Source organism: Saccopteryx leptura, chromosome 9 (assembly GCF_036850995.1).
Source record: "Saccopteryx leptura isolate mSacLep1 chromosome 9, mSacLep1_pri_phased_curated, whole genome shotgun sequence".
In the NCBI taxonomy this organism is placed as follows: domain Eukaryota; kingdom Metazoa; phylum Chordata; class Mammalia; order Chiroptera; family Emballonuridae; genus Saccopteryx; species Saccopteryx leptura.
This window is the reverse complement of record NC_089511.1, coordinates 15,136,922-15,155,403: the sequence shown is the minus strand read 5'-3', so window position 1 is coordinate 15,155,403 and position 18,482 is coordinate 15,136,922.

Below are 18,482 nucleotides of genomic sequence, written 5' to 3'. Positions count from 1 at the left end.
ATATCACAGATAGAAAAACATTTTGGTATTAGGGTTCCTCCTTTTATGGAAACTACCTTTCCAGACAACTAACCTTTTTAAATACAATACCAAGAGCATAGGCTAGAGAAAAAAATAGTAAAAAAGCAAAGACACAAAAACCTTTCTGCAGGAGCAAGCAGTAGGATTCAGTGCCTGCTATTGACAGGAGAAAGAGCGGAAGAGAAACATTTGAAAAGAGGAGAAACAAATGAGTATGTTGGATGAAAGTCTGGAGCCAACAGACATAGGGACCAGTGAAACTTTTTTAAGGCAAGGTAGTCTCAAAATGTTTGAAACAGAAATGTCTAAAATTTTGGTGGTTTGTTGTTTTTTTTTTGTATTTTTCTGAAGTTGGAAACGGGGAGAGACAGTCAGACAGACTCCCGCATGCGCCCGACCGGGATCCACCCGGCACGCCCACCAGTGGCGATGCTCTGCCCACCAGGGGGCGATGCTCTGCCCCTCCGGGGCGTCTCTCTGCCGTGACCAGAGCCACTCTAGCGCCTGGGGCAGAGGCCAAGGAGCCATCCCCAGCGCCCGGGCCATCTTTGCTCCAATGGAGCCTTGGCTGCGGGAGGGGAAGAGAGAGACAGAGAGGAAGGAGGGAGGGGGGTGGAGAAGCAAATGGGCGCTTCTCCTATGTGCCCTGGCCGGGAATCGAACCCGGGTCCCCCGCACGCCAGGCTGACGCTCTACTGCTGAGCCAACCAGCCAGGGCCTGGTGTTTTTTTTTTTGTTTTTTGTTTTTTTTTTAGCATATTAAGTCTTGTATTATAACCAGATTCTAATGTCCTCAAACCTTTCATGAAAGGTTCCTACAATGAGGAGCCCAATGGCAGAATTATTTGGGATAATGAATAGAGTTGCTTTGCTGAGGGTTAATGCAGTCTTAAAATGGAGCAGCGTGTACAGAAAAATAAGAAGTGTTCTAATTTAGCTGAAGAAAAAAAAAAATTGGGAGGCAGGATTGTAGAGGGAAAAGTCAATCAAATCCCTAAATGGTCAGAGGGAGAGACATGAATCGTTCTTTGAATGTCAGCTGGTAGATCTGTCCTATTCTAGTTGAATATCAAGAAAAAAACCCAAAAAACAGTTTGACCTAACTGATGTCTGCATTATATACTGAGCATCATTATGGACATTTTCTAAATGTAAATGAGAGAAAAGCCGGATCAGCGCCCTGTGCCAGAACCACTGCTGAGTGAGGATGAGAAAACATGGATTCTAACTGCACCGATGTTCTCAATGACTTTGATGAAGTAGTTTCTCTTCCGGGATCTCCAACTATTAAATGGTGGCATCTAAGTGTTCTTTCTTTTGCATTTCTAAAATTCTAAAACTATCCTTGTAAAAAATATTTTTAAGGGGGGGACAGAGACAGAGAGAGTCAGAGAGAGGAACAGATAGAGACAGACAGACCGAAAAAGAGAGAGATGAGAAGCATCAAATTCTTCGTTGTGGCACCTTAGTTTCTCACTGATTGCTTTCTCATATGTGCTTTGGCCTGGGGTGGGGGGTGGGGCCTACCGCAGATCGAGTGACCTCTTGCTCAAGCCAGAGACCCTGGGTTCATGCTGGTGAGCCTTGCTCAAACCAGATGAGCCCACGCTCAAGCTGGTGATCGAAACTGGGCCCTTTGTGTCCCAGTCTGATGCTCTATCCACTGTGCCACCACCTAGTCAGGCTGTATTTAACTCTTAAATGGACACAAACAAACTGTTATTCTCAGGTTGCTCCTCCCTCTTAACATTATCTTCGTACAGTTTTTCTGTTTTATTGATAGCATAACTTTTATGATAGAAGAGTGGTCATGAAACATGCATTGTAAAGAAATAAATTTCTATGTTGTTTTCACTCACAATGGCAATGGGTCAGGCTATATAACTGATCCCTAAATGAATAAATTTGGCAAAACAGCATTTAATTCTGCACGATGCATTAGGTCATAGATATCCTACTTCTGTTCGATGAGTCAGGTTTTTGAACAATGGCCAGCCTCTGAGTCAGGGAGCTGAGCCACTGGCCTCTAGCTGAAAAACCTCTTCTCACCAGGCCACTTGTCGGGATGTTATCCTTTCTTCTTTGCAGCTACAACTCCCTGCTAACGTGGAGCTTTCTGCAGGCTAGCTCAGCACATGTTGCTCATTTAGAAAACATCAATCTCCTGGCTGGATTTACCTTTCCTTCAAATACTATAATTTGATTGTTTTCACACTGTGAATTGATAGATAGCACATTTAGAGGGGTACTGTGATTCAGAGTACAGATGGAAGACTCTAGTGGTCATGCCTTTGTCTGATAGGAGAAAACTATTAATTATCTTGCTCTCTTTTCTATTGTTCTCTGCATTTTTTTGCCTGGATTGATGAGAAGCTTAAACATGGTAGACAGATGCACCATCTGTATCCAGGCTAGGTCTATAGGGCTCTATTGTTTGTTGGAAGGCAGTATGTGTGTTGGTCAAGGTAAGGAGCGAAGAATTTGGTACCAAATAAATATGGGTTCTATCTAGGTCTGCTATTAGTTGTGTGACCTTGGGCAAAACACTTAGTTTCCTTAAACCCAGTTTCTGTAGTAGCAACGCAGATACTACTATGGCACTTTCTTCACAGGGTAGGTTTGAAGATTAGATAATAGGTGTACAGTATTCAGATCAGTGACTGACAGACACAACATACCCACAAGCAATACTAGTTACCATTATTTTTTCTGTCTTTCTGTGAATCTTTAAAAACCTTATTTTAGGGTTTTAATCCAACGCACTACTTTCTTCTAGGGCCTCTATGTTTTTCATAGTATAAACAAAAAAAGACATTGTGAATGCATTTGGTTAAAGAGGAGATCAACATGACCACATGTGCAATTGGTCCTATCCAAAGAATTCCATGGATGTGATTCAGCATGGCTGATAAAGCTAGACCTGCCATAGGTAGCAAAATAAGATTACTGAACCATAGGCCACTTGAGCAGGAAGGCACCTTCAGCTTTGCCTTTTCCAATACCTCTCGGGCTAATTGTATCAGGATCAAATCCTACTGAGTTAGAGTATACTTATATGGGGCCCAAGAATCTACATTCAAACTTTCCTCTTAATGATTCCTTATGCAAGATAAGTTATACAACTACTTATCTTATTCAACATACTCATGATACCAATGAAGACAAGGAGGACAGTCAGGATTGAGAAGGTGTTTACTTTCCCACATCTCCTTATTCCTGTGTTATTGGGTAGAACCTGGCCAATGAGAATGATAAAATAGCTCCATCTTGTCATGTTAATTGTTTAGGGTGAGCTGATCTGTCAAGTCACATGCTCTGCACCCCAAATATCAGGAAAGGCTCCCCGTTCATCCTTTCCAAGGATGTCAAGCAAATAACAAAATTTAACACGTAATTAACAGACCCTTGTTTTAGTCTTGGAATCAATGACTTTAAGGAAAAGACACACACACATGCATGCATGGCCATGTTAAAGTTTGGGAATGAAACATAACATTTTGTTTTTTTGGATTACAGCCTCTCTTATCAGCCAGACCAATGTGCTCATAAATCTCCTGACAATTGGCTGTGCTTGTGTCTTGACTCTAAAATCCCTCTCTCAGCAGACATGCTTTACATAGCGAGGGCATTTCTCTGAGTTTTGCAATTGCATTTTCTTTAAAACTTTTCAGCCTAAAAATGATTAGAAGACCTAGTCAGAAAATGTGGACTGGAAATTATTTTTTAAAGGAAAAGCTTTTTTATAAAAAGAAAGGGTTTTTAAAGGATTGCAGGGCTCAAACAGTTCACCCTCAACTGATGAGCACCAAACATGCATTTAGAATGACAGTTTCCCAGACCTGTCTCCAGGGATTCTAAGCCGGAGTGCCTTCCCTCAAGATTCTCTCTCTCTCTTTTTTTTCCCGTCAATGGAGTCATTTTTCCAAAACACGTGTGTGATTGACCATCTTTTCCCCTCCTTACCTCCCTCCATTCCTTCATTCGTTCCACTTTCTCTCTCCTTCACCCTTCTTATTCTTTTTCTTCCTTTCAGAACTCCCTTTAGCTCTAAGAACAAAGTTTAACTTCATTGTTTTAATGTTTATCACAGGGACATTAATATTATACAATATAAAGTTAGCTATCTTCAAGTAAACAGTTTAGTTGCATTTAGTACCTACACGATGCTGTATAAATACTACCTCTATTTAGTTCCGAAGCATTCCTCACCCCAACAGGAACCCCCCACCCATTAAAGAATGACCCGCCATTTTTCCCCTCACCCCAGCCCCGGCCCTGTCTTCCGCGTCCTATTACGGGTCTTCCGCATAAACAGAACCACACTATCTAGGACCTTTTGCGCCTCGCTTCTTTTACTCAGAATAGTGATTTGGAAGTTTAGCTATTCTGTAGCATGCCAATATTTCCTTCCTTAATGGCTGAATGATAATCCACTGTATGTACCTGCCACCATTTATCTATTTATCAGAGGACATTTAAGCTGTTCTTGATTCAGTACTAATGTGAATAGTATTGTTTTGAACATGTTCAAACCACCTGTTTGAGAACCTGTTTTTTAATACTTTGAAGTAAACACCTAGGACTGGAATTGTTGAGTTCTATGAAAAGTTTATTTATTTATTTATTTATTTATGATGAATCATCAAACTTGTTTTCACAACACACCACTTTATACTCCCACCAGCAAAGTACAGTGTTCTAATTTCTCCACATTCCCCCAACACTCATTCCTGTTTTTTCCTATTGTAGCCATCGTGATAGGTATGGAAATGTATCTCATTTTAGTTTTAATGAGCATTTCCCTAATTACTAATAACAATAAGCATCCTTTTTTATATTTTATTTATTCATTTTTAGAGAGAAAGAGAGTGAGAGAGAGGAAAGAGATAGAGAGAACAGGGGGAGGAGCAGGAAGCATCAACTCCCATATGTGCCTTGACCAGGCAAGCCCAGGGATTCGAACCAGTGACCTCAGCGTTCCAGGTCGGCAGTTTATCCACTGCACCACCACAGGTCAGGCCATTAAGCATCTTTTCACCAAACTTCTCATTTGTATGAAATGACTTTTGAGACCTCTTTCTGCCCAGTATTCCAATTCTGCTCCCATCTGCCCCTAGATTCTGAACAATGTTTCCTGTCCCTGTCTAGTTGCAGTTCCCCCAGTGGCCAGGCTATTTTGTATCTCTGTGTATGTTATTTCCTCTGTCTGGAATGTATTTTGTTATTTCCCCTCTGACGGTTATTAATGACTCATCTCAGATATGAATTCTTGTTACACGTCCTTCAGGTTTGTACTAGTTTTCTCACCTGTCAATCATGGTATCACCCTTCACTTAATTACATCATGTTTTTATGCTGTTCTGTACTGTTTTTATGTCTTTCTCCACTTTTTTTCTTTCTCGATTAGATTTTAAACTTCTGAAGGGAAGAGTCATCATCTTGACTTTACATAACCATATTTCACAAATTTGGTGCTGACAATGTCATCTTTAACAATCCAGGGGTTTTATATAACTCTCAGAGAATGTCCAAAATCTGCACATGGCTTAAAATGTTCTGACTGTTCCAACCCCAATCCACCTCAACCCTATTCCTATTTTCCTTCCTTCTTTCTTCTCCCTCAGTCCCCACTTTCTCCTTCCCTTCCTCCTCTCCTGTGACCTTCCAGTCTTCCCCTTTCTCCTCACCTCTCCTCACGTATTGTTGTTATCTCACTCAGTGGTCTGTCTCCCACTTCCACTCCCTCAATTCTTTCTTTCTTTCTCCCTTTCTTTCTTTCTTTCTTTCTTTCTTTCTTTCTTTCTTTCTTTCTTTCTTTCTTTCTTTCTTTCTTTCTTTCGTTTCTCCAATTTCCGTTGTCCCTCTATTGTCTCCCCAGTGTGTCCTAAACTAGGAGCACTCTCCCCCACCCACCTCCTACTCTGTTAACTGTTTATCATCCTCCACATCTCAACATGAGTGGCTTTGAGGGCGCCTCTCCTGAAGTTCTAGATTAAATTAATTTCCTTTTACTATTCTCAATCATAGCTCTGCCTCAATTCAATTTCTTTACAAGATCCTCTCTTGAGAAAAATCCTAGTTTGGCTGCAGCCAAATTACAGAGAGCTACACTGTTTTCTCCTCTACCAGGCTGAGGGGTTATGGGATCCAGAGCACAACCCTGGACACACTGAGATAAAACAATCATCAAATAATATAATGCATCTCAACACCCACTCTGCAAGGGTAGGAGGTATAGTAAAAATGCCAGGTCATATTATCATCATCTCCTGACTCTGTTCATCCAATTACTCTTCACATATGCATAGTACTGCTAGAGCTTCCCCAACGGAAATGTCGGAGGTGGACCACTCATTCGACAATAAGGTTAAAATTCTAACTTTAATTCATTTGACTTCTATTAAACCTTAAACCTATCACCAACTATTTATGGAACTTCTTAAACAGAAATGAGAGGCAACACATAGTCACTGAAATGAGATATTACTCTAACAGCTTTAGAAAAACAATTTTGCCTAAGAAGCCATTCATTTAGCTTATGAGATTCTTATGATATATACATTAGGAAGTACTTGCAGAAACTATAAAGCAAACAACAAGAGAAAGCCTTGTGTCCAGGGTCTAGGAACAGGAGTACATTCCGTTCCCCGTCCCTCCCTCCCTCCCTCCCTCCCTCCCTCCCTCCCTCCCTCCCTCCCTCCCTCCTTCCCTCCTTCCCCCCCTGTGTTGCCCAGGGTCCACAGGAGCAGCCACGGGGAAGGAGGTCTGAGTGGCTTTCAAGTACATAACTGTATCAGACTGTTCTTCCATAGACCTGGTGGTCTTCCAAAACATCATTGCCTCTGTATGCTTATTCCTGCTCCAAGTGCCATATGGTGAATCAAAAGGTAATAAAAAGAAAAAAAAACAACAATAGTCACCATGTGTTTTTCACCCCTGACACAGTTAATTCAGGTTTATTATTTTTTCCAGCCTACTTGTTTACCCCTAAAACAAATATCACTGTCCTCTCAGTGACAGTGGCTGTAAAAGTTTATAGGAACTCAGACAGGCTGGCCCCTTCTCCCAGTGTGTGCTAAGACTGTCTAAAGAAGAAGGCAGTTACGCATATTCCTGAGTTCTATTAGAACATCAGACCTCCCAGCAAGCCTCTATGGAAGAAATTAGTTTATTTTGAGTCATTAAAGGGAGCTTCGGAGAGGTTATACAATAGTACAGGTTTATACAACTTTTGTTGAACTTCTAAACCCAAGAATGCCAAATTGGATGGTCCAAATGAAGTCTTGATAAATTTCCTTGGTTGAACAAATTCTAAGGTTATTATTCTGAAAAGAATTGTGCGTATTTAAAGTGACAGTAGCACTTCAAAAAGAAAAAAGTGATTGACAGGAGTCTTTGATTATGTATTTCTGGCCCTCTGACACATACATCTCCAATACAAAGGAAGTCACCAATACCTAACTAACACATTATATTATACTGACGAAAACAACTGAAATAAACTTAAAACAATGAATATCATGTTAATATTTGATGATGTATAGCTTGGGGAGTTACTGTCAAGTATCTGTCTTTGGAGTATATTTCAGACACTCTCCACTTCTCCATATCACTTGAAGGCACCCTTGAGAAGAGGGACTGGCTCTTAAAGTTAATGATTAGGAAACCAATTCTAAGGTTAAACTTCATTCCATAAAGGTAACTCCCCAACAATTCACCAAAACACTTGAGGCAGTTTTTTGCTTTTTTGTATGCAGCTATGCAATGCTGACTTAATAAACAAAACAAAAGCAGCTTCCTGACAATGTGTGTGGACTCATTATAAAGCAAATAGATGCAATACCGGGTGGTTGTAGATGCTTTTTCATTGGATGGAAACAATGCAAACTGCACACTGTGTCTAAATGTTTAATATAAACATTTATACTGAATGTATTTGCAGATCAACAGCTGCTCACATAAAAGCAGTGAGCCTAACAGATTTCATAGTTGAAACCCCCAATCAGAATGGAGCTCACACTCATCACTCAGGGGTTATACTCAACTGAGCCTGTGTGCCCGGCTTGGTGACAAAATGATTATCTGCTCTTAATCGCATTCCAAGAAGCAATCAAAACAAAGTTACACAGCTCCTGTTTCCAGACCAAATGAAGTGCAGGGCAATAGATTTTACTTCCCAAACAAAACGCGGTTGGTACTGCTGATGGGAATAATGCTGTGCTATTATAATGCAGTTACGTTATGTGTGCCCACTTCAGTTAAACATATACCAAAACATTCCCACTGCATCTCCATTTGTTATTCCTATTCTATGTACAATACAAAGCGCTGTGATTCAGGACACTTGCAAACCCCTGGGGATCATGGACTGAACAGCTCTCTTTGTCAGCAATCGAGAACTTCATGAGCCAAATTGATTTATAATTCGCAGACATGTGAATCTTACATGAGGAGGCTGGCGTGTGGCCGTCAGTCATTTAGTTTAGGTATAGGCAGCATATGCAACCCAATTTAGCTGTATTATCCTTTACTATTCACTGTGCACGTAATAACCTTAGGGAAGGGATGGAACTTGAGTTTCTTTGCAAAGAAATGAGTGCCAGCTGTTGATGCCAGGTAATAAGAGTCAGGAGAAAATAAACACATCTTTATAAGTCATGGTACTCTAACAAGAAATTGGAGCCTCTCTTACCCACCCACCTCTACGACCACTAAGAGTGGTGGACATATAAACTACTGTGGCATTAAACTGGTTATTCCTTAAGGTAGTAGAGTGTATTCCTCATAAACAGCAAAGCCATAATAAAGCTGATTAAATAAAGGTATAATTATTTTATTTCACATAACGTTTCCTTTGAGGATGATTTTCAGATCTGGCTATTATGGCTCAAAGGAGGAGGAGGTTAAGTTAAACTCTTACAGAAGGGACAATGCATTAACTCGTTTGTGTCCCAACTACCTGTTAAGAAGCAAGACAATATGCTTAAAGTGATGAATCTTATTCACTTGGGTTTTGTCTACATGCCATTTTATTCATATTGCAGAAAATATTATATTTAGTTTTTTACCCCCAAAATCATTTTATCTTATTTTCTTTATTCAACCTAAAAAAAAGGTACTTAGAATAAATACTAATAAAAACAGTTATTCTTATCAATAAACATATACAACTTTAGAATGACTTTCTTCTCATCCTAGAAAATAAGAAATTCCAAAGCTACTCTGATGCTGAAATTCTTTCTTTCATGGCCATCTGTAATTTTGACAAAGCATTCTTACGGAAACTTCTCTAACTGCTGTATTTTCACGTTCAACTCCCGAGTTCACTTCCAATCTACCTTTTACGATGCAGACCATATATCTCTCCCAGAGTACCATCTTTCTTTTACCATGAAATTTTCCAGCCCACAAATTTAATGATCCCCAATGTTGATCCTCAGGGATCTGAACAGTTTGGTGTTATTTGCTTCAGTTTAAATAAAAACAAACCTCTCTGAATTGTTTTAGCTCAAATACCATCTATTCTAAAATGATGGAGGTCTGAGACTGTCCTTTATTAGGTACTACCTTGCTGCTTGCAACTGTGACAGAAGTATGGCAGATACCACCTTATATGACCTTCCCAATAACTCTAGGAGGTGGAGGAGGAAAATGACACTTACCTGAAAGTGACAAAATTTAGGGTTGAAACTCTAAAAATGGTATGTATGTGTATATAGAGCAGTGTTCCTTGAAGTGTGTGCCAGGGTGCACTGGTGCACCCTAGAAGATTTCCAGGTGCGCCCTATGGTATTCTAGGGAAATATGTGCCTATTGGGGACCAAAAACCAACAGGGTTTTTGGAGTTTAGATTTTTGAGGGACTGAGGTGACAGACTGCCCAACCCCCCACCTCACTTGCCTGATTAGGTTGCAAAAGGCTGTTAAGCTGTGGTGCTGGATTGTTTACACTACCCCTCATGTCCCCTGGAAAGACTGGAGGCAAGTTTCTACTATCCTTTGTTTGGTGTAAAGTTAAGATGATATGTATGGTGGGGGTTTACTGTACTTAACACAATTAAGAGTAAAAAGAGAGGAATTCTTCAATGTATTGACAAGGAAATGAGAGTTTCAAATATATGCCCAAACATTGAAGAAATCACTAGGACACATCAGGCTCATGTTTCTCATAAACACAAGAATGAAAATCCTTAACACTTTTGCACCAGGACCTGCCGAATTTACTAAATCTTACTAAGAATGTATCAATATATATAAAAAGATAACTTTTTTGTCTTTTTTTTAATTTTTAACCCCTCTTTTTTACAAATTCTAAAAGCATAGCTCAAAAAATGTAACATAAAAATGTTTTTTAATGTCAGAATAAATTTAATGTTGTCATATTTATTTTGTTTAATTACCATAAAAGCACTCTTGGACTTTATATTCTTTTTCTTCAACATTTGACTTAATTATTATAACATAGTTCTCAGAAATTTGTATATAGTGCACCTATAATTGTTTGTAGGATTTTAAATGTGCCCCAACTTCAAAAAGTTTGAGAACCACTGATATAGAGAGACATAAAGGGGGTCAGGAGATCTGTGAATAAGGCGAGACGGCCGCTGGGGGTGAAGACCTGGCAGTTTTATCCTCCCATTCCTGTACAATGCAGCCTTGTATACTGCCACCATTTGACAGTTGATGCAAGCCCATGCTTACACGTGCACAAAGCTATAAATGTCATTTTCAGCCTAAATCAAGCCCAATTCTACTATATCTCTCTTTGAGCATAGGTCCCAATTTCTGGCTAATTCTTGATTGCCAATATCTAGAAGCTCTGCCCCAAAAAGCCTGGCTCACACCCAATACACACACATGATTGAGAGCAAATAATATTGCTTTAGGTAATCACTGTATATTGCTATTCTAAATAAAATATTGACTACTGTCTTTTTATAGCTTATTATGTCTACTCAGATCTTTGTCTAGCTAAAGCAACAAGAAAGAAAGCAATGTTATAGGATGTATTTACAGATACTAGTTATTCATTATTTTATTCTCTCAAAAATATTTGAGTTGATACCAAGTGGTAGGAATTTTTCAAGAGCTTGGAGCTCTAAATGTAAGACATACTCACTGAACCCCAACAATACTTCACCATCATCATGATCAATAATTTGAAGTTATTCTCCTTTGAGAATTAGCAGTTCAACAACAAAAAAACCTCAACATTTATTCACTGTTCATTCATTTATACATATTAGACAATGTAAATATACATCAAATGGAAATAAAAAGATAAATGAAGCTACATCTATGGGATTGAAAGTTATGTAATCATGAGTACCTCTCACATAGTTTTCATAACATGGGGATTTTTTTATAAAAATAAAACATTATGTCCATGTCTACGTGGTATATTATCATGTGAATATGGGTATAAAAGAATATTATGCATAAGATAAATTATATTAAATTATTAACAACATTTCTCCAGGACGAGTTGTGAATAAATTACTGGTGGTTATTTTTTGTAAATTTTCCAAATTGCAAAAATAATTATATATTCACCTTTTGAAAAAACAATAGCAATTTTAGGCAATAAAACATATTCTGCCTTCCCTAGTGATTTTCAACCTTTTTTTTTTCATGGTACAAACACACACTAATTACTAAGATCAGTGCCCCTGACTAAATACAACTATTTTCATCTCATGGCACAAATAAATTAGTTACTAAAGAAGAAGAGGTCAGGGCCCCTTTTTCTTTAGTAATTAGTTTATGAGTGCGTGAGAAACAAAGGTTGAAAATCACTCTGCCCAAATCACTATACATATTTTTGTCCAGCCTAATGAATATTATTGATAAATAAAAGTTCACATATTTAAGGCATACAACATAATTTGCTATACACATGTGCTGTGAGAGTTGTTAAAACACAAACGAAAGTGTGACTTTTATTTTTTGTGGTCCAAGGGGATCCTTTCGCCTCTCTCCTGCATTCTGGAGTTTTCACAAAGGCATTCTTGTCCCGGATAATTGCTAGTGGCTCTTTTTGTAAAGGGGACTATATCCAGGGACCACCTATTCCACTATCTTGTTGACATCCCACTTAGCATGTGCATTTTTGTTGGACATATAGCCAGGCAGACATTATTGTGATGGAAATACACAAAAATACTGGTGGCCATAACCCAGGATAGGCAGCATTAGGGGTAACAAACAGCATAGATAAGTCTCTCTCTCCTTTTTTTGAAAATGTGCAAAACTAATTTTTTTTTCCCTTAAGCAACTAACTAATTACCCCTCAAACATGAGACAAGCAACATTTAGGCTAGTTCTTTAAAAATGTAACAATGAAGAAATACCTAAACCTCACCAACCCATTAAAAAAAAAAGGAAGGAAGACCCTTTCTTATACTGTGAACTAGGCAGGGTTCATTGGTTCAAGACACACCTGACAGCAAGCTGAACAGACCAGAGCCTGCCAGGTATGCAGAACGCCACTACCATGCCCTGGTTCTCCAGCAGCTACACCGAGGCAGTCGTTGGGAGCACACCATTACCATTCTCTTTTCATTCTTAATTGTCTAACAGTGATGGACCTGATTTTAAGGATTTCTTTAAGATGGAGAAAGAACTGACCATGTATTAAGTAATAAAAGAGATGACTATGGACCAAATAAGAGAAGAAGCTTAAACAAACTTAATATAACTTACAGGCCCAGCAAATGTGGTGAGCATCTCCCTCGTAATTTGGAAACAAAGTTTCTGAGACTTGACCAAAATAGCAGCTGTCTTTTATTTCTTCAAGCTCTGCTCCCACTGGATAGACCTGGTGATGGAAAAGTCTTCTAAAGCACCACAAATAGATAGCAGCCCTTTGAAAGTACTGTAAGAAAAAAGAGGCATGTTACTAAGGGTATTTCAGATGTCTTCAGAGTTTTATACTTGGAAAACATAACTCTAGGTAAAGTATACAAACTTATTATGTGATTCTTAAGAATTTTTAGATGTGTGTGTGTGCGTGTGTGTGTGTGCGTGTGTGTGTGTGTGTGTGTGTGTGTGTTTTAGGTGAGAGGAGGGGAGATAGTGAGGCAGACTCCTGCATGTGCCCTGACCAGGATCCACCTAGCAACCTCATCTTGGGTCAATGCTTAAGAATTGAGCTATTTTGGCTCTGGCTGGTTGGCTCAGCGGTAGAGCATCGGCCTGGCGTGCAGGAGTCCCGGGTTCGATTCCCGGACAGAGCACACAGGAGAGGTGCCCATTTGCTTCTCCACCCCTCCCCCTCTCCTTCCTCTCTATCTCTCTCTTCCCCTCCCGCAGCCGAGGTTCCATTGGAGCAAAGATGGCCCGGGCGCTGGGGATGGCTCTGTGGCCTCTGCCTCAGGCGCTAGAATGGCTCTGGATGCAACAGAGCAACGCCCCAGAGGGGCAGAACATCACCCCCTGGTGGGCATGCCGGGTGGATCCTGGTCAGGCGCATGCGGGAATCTGACTGCTTCCCTGTTTCCAGCTTCAGAAAAATGAAAAAAAAAAAAAAAAAAAGAATTGAGCTATTTTTAGTGCCTAAGGCTGATGTGTTTGGATCAACCAAATGAGCCACCATCCAGGGACTAGATGTGATTTAATTACTCTAGATTTAAAGGGATATATTGTTATGATATCTTAAAGTAAATATTTCTTCTTTCATGTCAAAGGTAACAGTAATTGCACTGATTAAAAACCTAAGCCTGACCAGGTGGGGGCGCACTGATAGAGCATTGGATCCCAAGTTTGAAACCCTGAGGTCCCCAGCTTGAGTGTGGGATCATAAACATGATCACTTGCTTGAGCCCAAAGGTTGCTGGCTTGAAGCCCAAAGTCGCTGGCTTGAGCAAGGGGTCACTAGCTCTGCTATAGCCCCACCATCAAGGCACAAATGAGAAAGCAAGCAATGAACAACTAAGGAGCTGCAACAAAGAATTGATGCTTCTCATCTCTCTCCCTTCCTGTCTGTCTGTCCCTATCTGTCCCTCTCTCTGACTCTATCACAACAAACAAACAAACAAACAAAATGTAATACGCCAGGATTTTATATGCATTTGCTCTTTCCCATCTCACAAACACTGTTTGGGGGGCCCATTATTTCAAAGAATAATGGTGTCCAGGGAGTTGAACTGAGAATCAAGAACACATCACCCATAGGTCTTGAAGGTGAGATATAAAACCAGTTGCCTCTGATACTAAATTGAATAGGCTTTCAACCATAACATGCTGCCAGAGACAGTTTCAATGTGTGCTGGAAGGGAGAACTAAAATGGATGTCATGGCTTGGAGGAAAATGATGTTAATTTTAGATGTGTTTATTTGCAGATGGATATCTAATTGGAGATGTCAAAGGTGCAGTGGATTCTGTGGCTCTGGGTGCTGGTACCTGCATTTTACTGGACCAGCTTCACCCAAACTCAGTTCTATTATTTCTAAAAATAAAACCAATTTATGGCAACACTTTTCTTCCTTTTCATGTGACATAACTAAAAACTATTAGGTTTCTTTTACCTCCTTTGGAGAATTATGGCTTTTAAGAGGTAACTGGTTTGGTCTTTTTGAGCTTTATTTCGTTGCTTTCTGACTGAATCTGTAGATACCAGTTCCATTCAGCTTAAATCAGTGTACTTAGTAAAATCTGTATATCCGTGAGGAAAGATGCAAAGAGATCATCTATGAAAATTTATGGAAGGAAATCTCATTTGTTATTGTTAAGACACTTAAATAAAATCCAAAGCCATAAATTTAGAAACAGTAAAACAGTAAAAACAATTATTTAAGAACATAATTTACTCAACAACAACAAAACCTGATTATAAAACAACGAGCAATACTTTGAATAGAAATTTCTCTAAAGAAGGAAGACAAATGACCATTAGGCATATGAAAACCTGCTGAAGATAACTAATAAGTAGAGAAATGCAAATTAGAACTACAACGAGATAGCACTTTACACCATTAGTATGGCTATTAGTCACACACACACAGAAAAAAACAAGTATGGACAAATATGTTAAAAATTTGAAGTTCTTTCACATTTACTGGTAGGAATGTAAAATGGGGAAGGACCTGCAGAAAACAGCGTGGTAGTTTCTTTAAACAATCAAATATAGGATTACCAAATGTTCTAACATTTCCATTTCTGGGTATATACCCCAAAGGATTGAAAGCAGGGACTTGAACAGATATTTGTTCACCCAAGTTCATAGCAGCATGATTTATAGTAGTCAAAAGATATAAACAACCCAAATATCCACTGACAAAAGAATGAATAAACAAAATGAAGTATATACGTGTAATGGAGTATTATGCAGCCAGAAGAAGTAATGGAATTCTGACACATGATGAGTCTTGACAACACAGTGCTAATTGAAATTAAGCAGTCACAAAACGACAAACACTGGCACGATTCTACCACATGAGCTATTTAGAGAAGTCACCTTCACAGAGACAGAAAGAGTGGTGGTTGTCCCAGGCAGGGGAGAGAATAATAAGGAGTGACAGTTTAATGGTTATAGAGTTTCAGTTTTGCAAGATAAAAAAGTTTTGGGGATGAGTGATGATAATGGTTGCACATCTGTGTGAGAATACTTAAAACCACCCAACTCAACACTTAAAAATCATCAAGATGATAAAATTTATGTTAAGTATTTTTCCATGATTAAATTAAAAGATAATTGTATTTTCTTTATTTATGGATTAAATTAAATAGCAAAAATCTCAGTTTGGCATAGGGAAAGTATATAGTATCAACACTCAAAATACAATTAGTAATATCCAATGATATCAATACATAAGGACACATTATCCCGCAAAAAATTTTAATATGTTTTATACACACATACATCTTTATCTCAAAAGCAATATTATGCAGCAATGTCAACTTTTAAGTAAGACAAGAGAGAGATGGAGAGTCAAAAATACAGAGATCTTCTCCCTTTCCCCACTAATAAAAGCACAACTATTAGATGTTGACATTAAAACTAAGACTTGGGTGCAGAAAAAAAATAAAATAAAAACCAATTTGTAATAAATAATATTATGTCTGTAATTTATATAAATATTTCAGAGGGTATTTAGAAAATTCCCCTTGGTAATGAGTTTCAATATATCAAAGCAGAAATAAACACATATGTTCACAGTGTTTCAAAGAATAATACCAATAAATTATTACAAAATGAGAAAAAGATTGATTGGACTGATTCTTTTTGGAGCTGCTGTTCCATTTTGGTAAATTCCATTTATTATTTCAAGTTGCTTGAAATTTCTTAAAAAGTCTGTTTAATATTAGCTTGTTAAATATTGTCATAAATGTTTTAGTGTTTGGTTATTGCTTTCCTCAGATCCATAACCTTGCTTTAATAACCCACATATATTCACATCCACTTAGCAGACACATTACATCGTGTCATTAAGTTACACAATGAGTATAATTGCTTCACTTCCTACTGATTCTCTCCTCCATCTAAGTCATCGGAAAAAAACATTTTCTCAGAATTGTACAGTCTTAAAGCCTACCAGCATCTGGAAGAATCAAGCCAGGTGAGAGTCACCATATCTCTCCCAACATCTTAATTATTTATTACCCACCTCTAGGCAGGTCTGGGTTTCTTCTGGAGACACGGTCAATCCAACCTGATTCAGAAAAAGAACCTCCATGTTCACCTTTCAGTTAAAGGAGGCAAATTCTCAATGGCTGCTGAGAGCTCCAAGGAGCTTTAGACCCCCTTAAGGTATAAATGAGAGTTCTTGATCCAAATTTGCATAGAAAAAGTCAACTCACATTAAAAAAAAAAAAAAGAAAGAGTCATCTTTGATTAGATGTTTCAATTCTTTTAGTTTTACCTCATTGGTCTATTTATTCTTCAGGATATCTGGCTATGCCCATTTTCACACATTCTTAGCAAGTCCTCCAGAGACGCAAGGTAAAGATAATGTGAAACTCAAAGGATAGTTCTGGTCTTCAGTTGCAATCAGAGATTAGATGGGAAGAGATCTTGAAACTTTTGGCAGAATGATTTTAGTTGCCTTGACATTCCTTCATACACACCTTACACTAACCCTTAGTGATTCTCCAAGATGGCCAATTGAATTGAACCATCTACATTCACTATGTGTTACTTGTGGAAAGTGATCTTTCCTTTAAGGTATAAATTGTCTCCAGGAAAGACATGGAATGTCCAGGTGGGATTTCAGGTAGGGGCTGTATTGGCGGGGGTGAAATAAGAATATCGGTAAATACCTTGGTTATTGTTTCAAGTAAAGTAACGTTGATTGCTTCTCAGGAGGCCGTGGAGGACCATGTGACTGTGGACATGTAGGCTCTCTCCATCTCATTTTCTTTATTTGTAACATGTAAATCTATAAGCATTTCTGCCGGGGTCCAGCCCCGGGGGGGTTCCAGGGGTCCCACAGGAGGAGACGGCGTCGGCGAAAATCGAGTGAGAGAGCCGAATTCTTTTCTTTCTCTTTATTCTCTAGTTAGCATTTACTGCCAGGCATCTCTCTCAATGGCTGGTCTAACATTACTTTTTATGCACACACACTAAGTTACAATCACATGGTATTTTGAATACATCATTGTTTTAGTTTCACTATGGTTACATATTTTTAGATAACAGTTAATTCATATCTAAGCTACAAGTCAGGTGGTAAGTTATTTAAAGTACAGTTATACAATAGTAATATTGGTACAAACTTCTAAAAGATTAGTACTAATTAATAACTCTATTTTACTCTTGTTGTGAGTCAAGGGCACAGAAAGAGATAGCAGACGAAATCATCAAGGACTAGCAGAGGACCACCGCTTGCTCAGGGAAATAGCCTTGAGTTCATGTAGTGTCCTAATTCTTTTCTCACAAGACTACAAAAGGTTTGCTATTAAGAAACTGACATAGTATAAAGAGTAATTTTTACTTAACGATACATAGAGTGCACCTGCAAGATAGCTAGTAGCAACATAATATCAGAAGGCATTAGCTGCTATTGCTGCTATGAATCCCACCACATACCTCTCCTATTCTTGGAAAATACAAAAATCTCATGAGAATGTTTTACTGAGAAAACCCAGTAACTGCCTTCAGTGATAAAACAAGTCTTTTAACAAAACATTCTTTACTAGCCAGCTGCACTCCTATTCAAGGCCATGTAACAGGCCACTCCACTACACTTTACCTAAGATTCTAATGTCTAGTTAAACTTTATTTATTTACTATATTCATATACTAGCTAGTTCTAACTATATTCTTTCTAACATGATTAATAAGAAGAAATTCTCCTACAAACTTAACCCTTTACGAGGGATATCATAGCCAGCCTCTTATGTTTATGAGCCCAGATCAAGGGGCTTACAGGCTTTTCTGTGGAACTTACACCTTCTGTCTCATTTCCAAAGAAATTACTACAAATCTACAGGGAAAGCACGGTACTATTATCCCTGTGCCATAA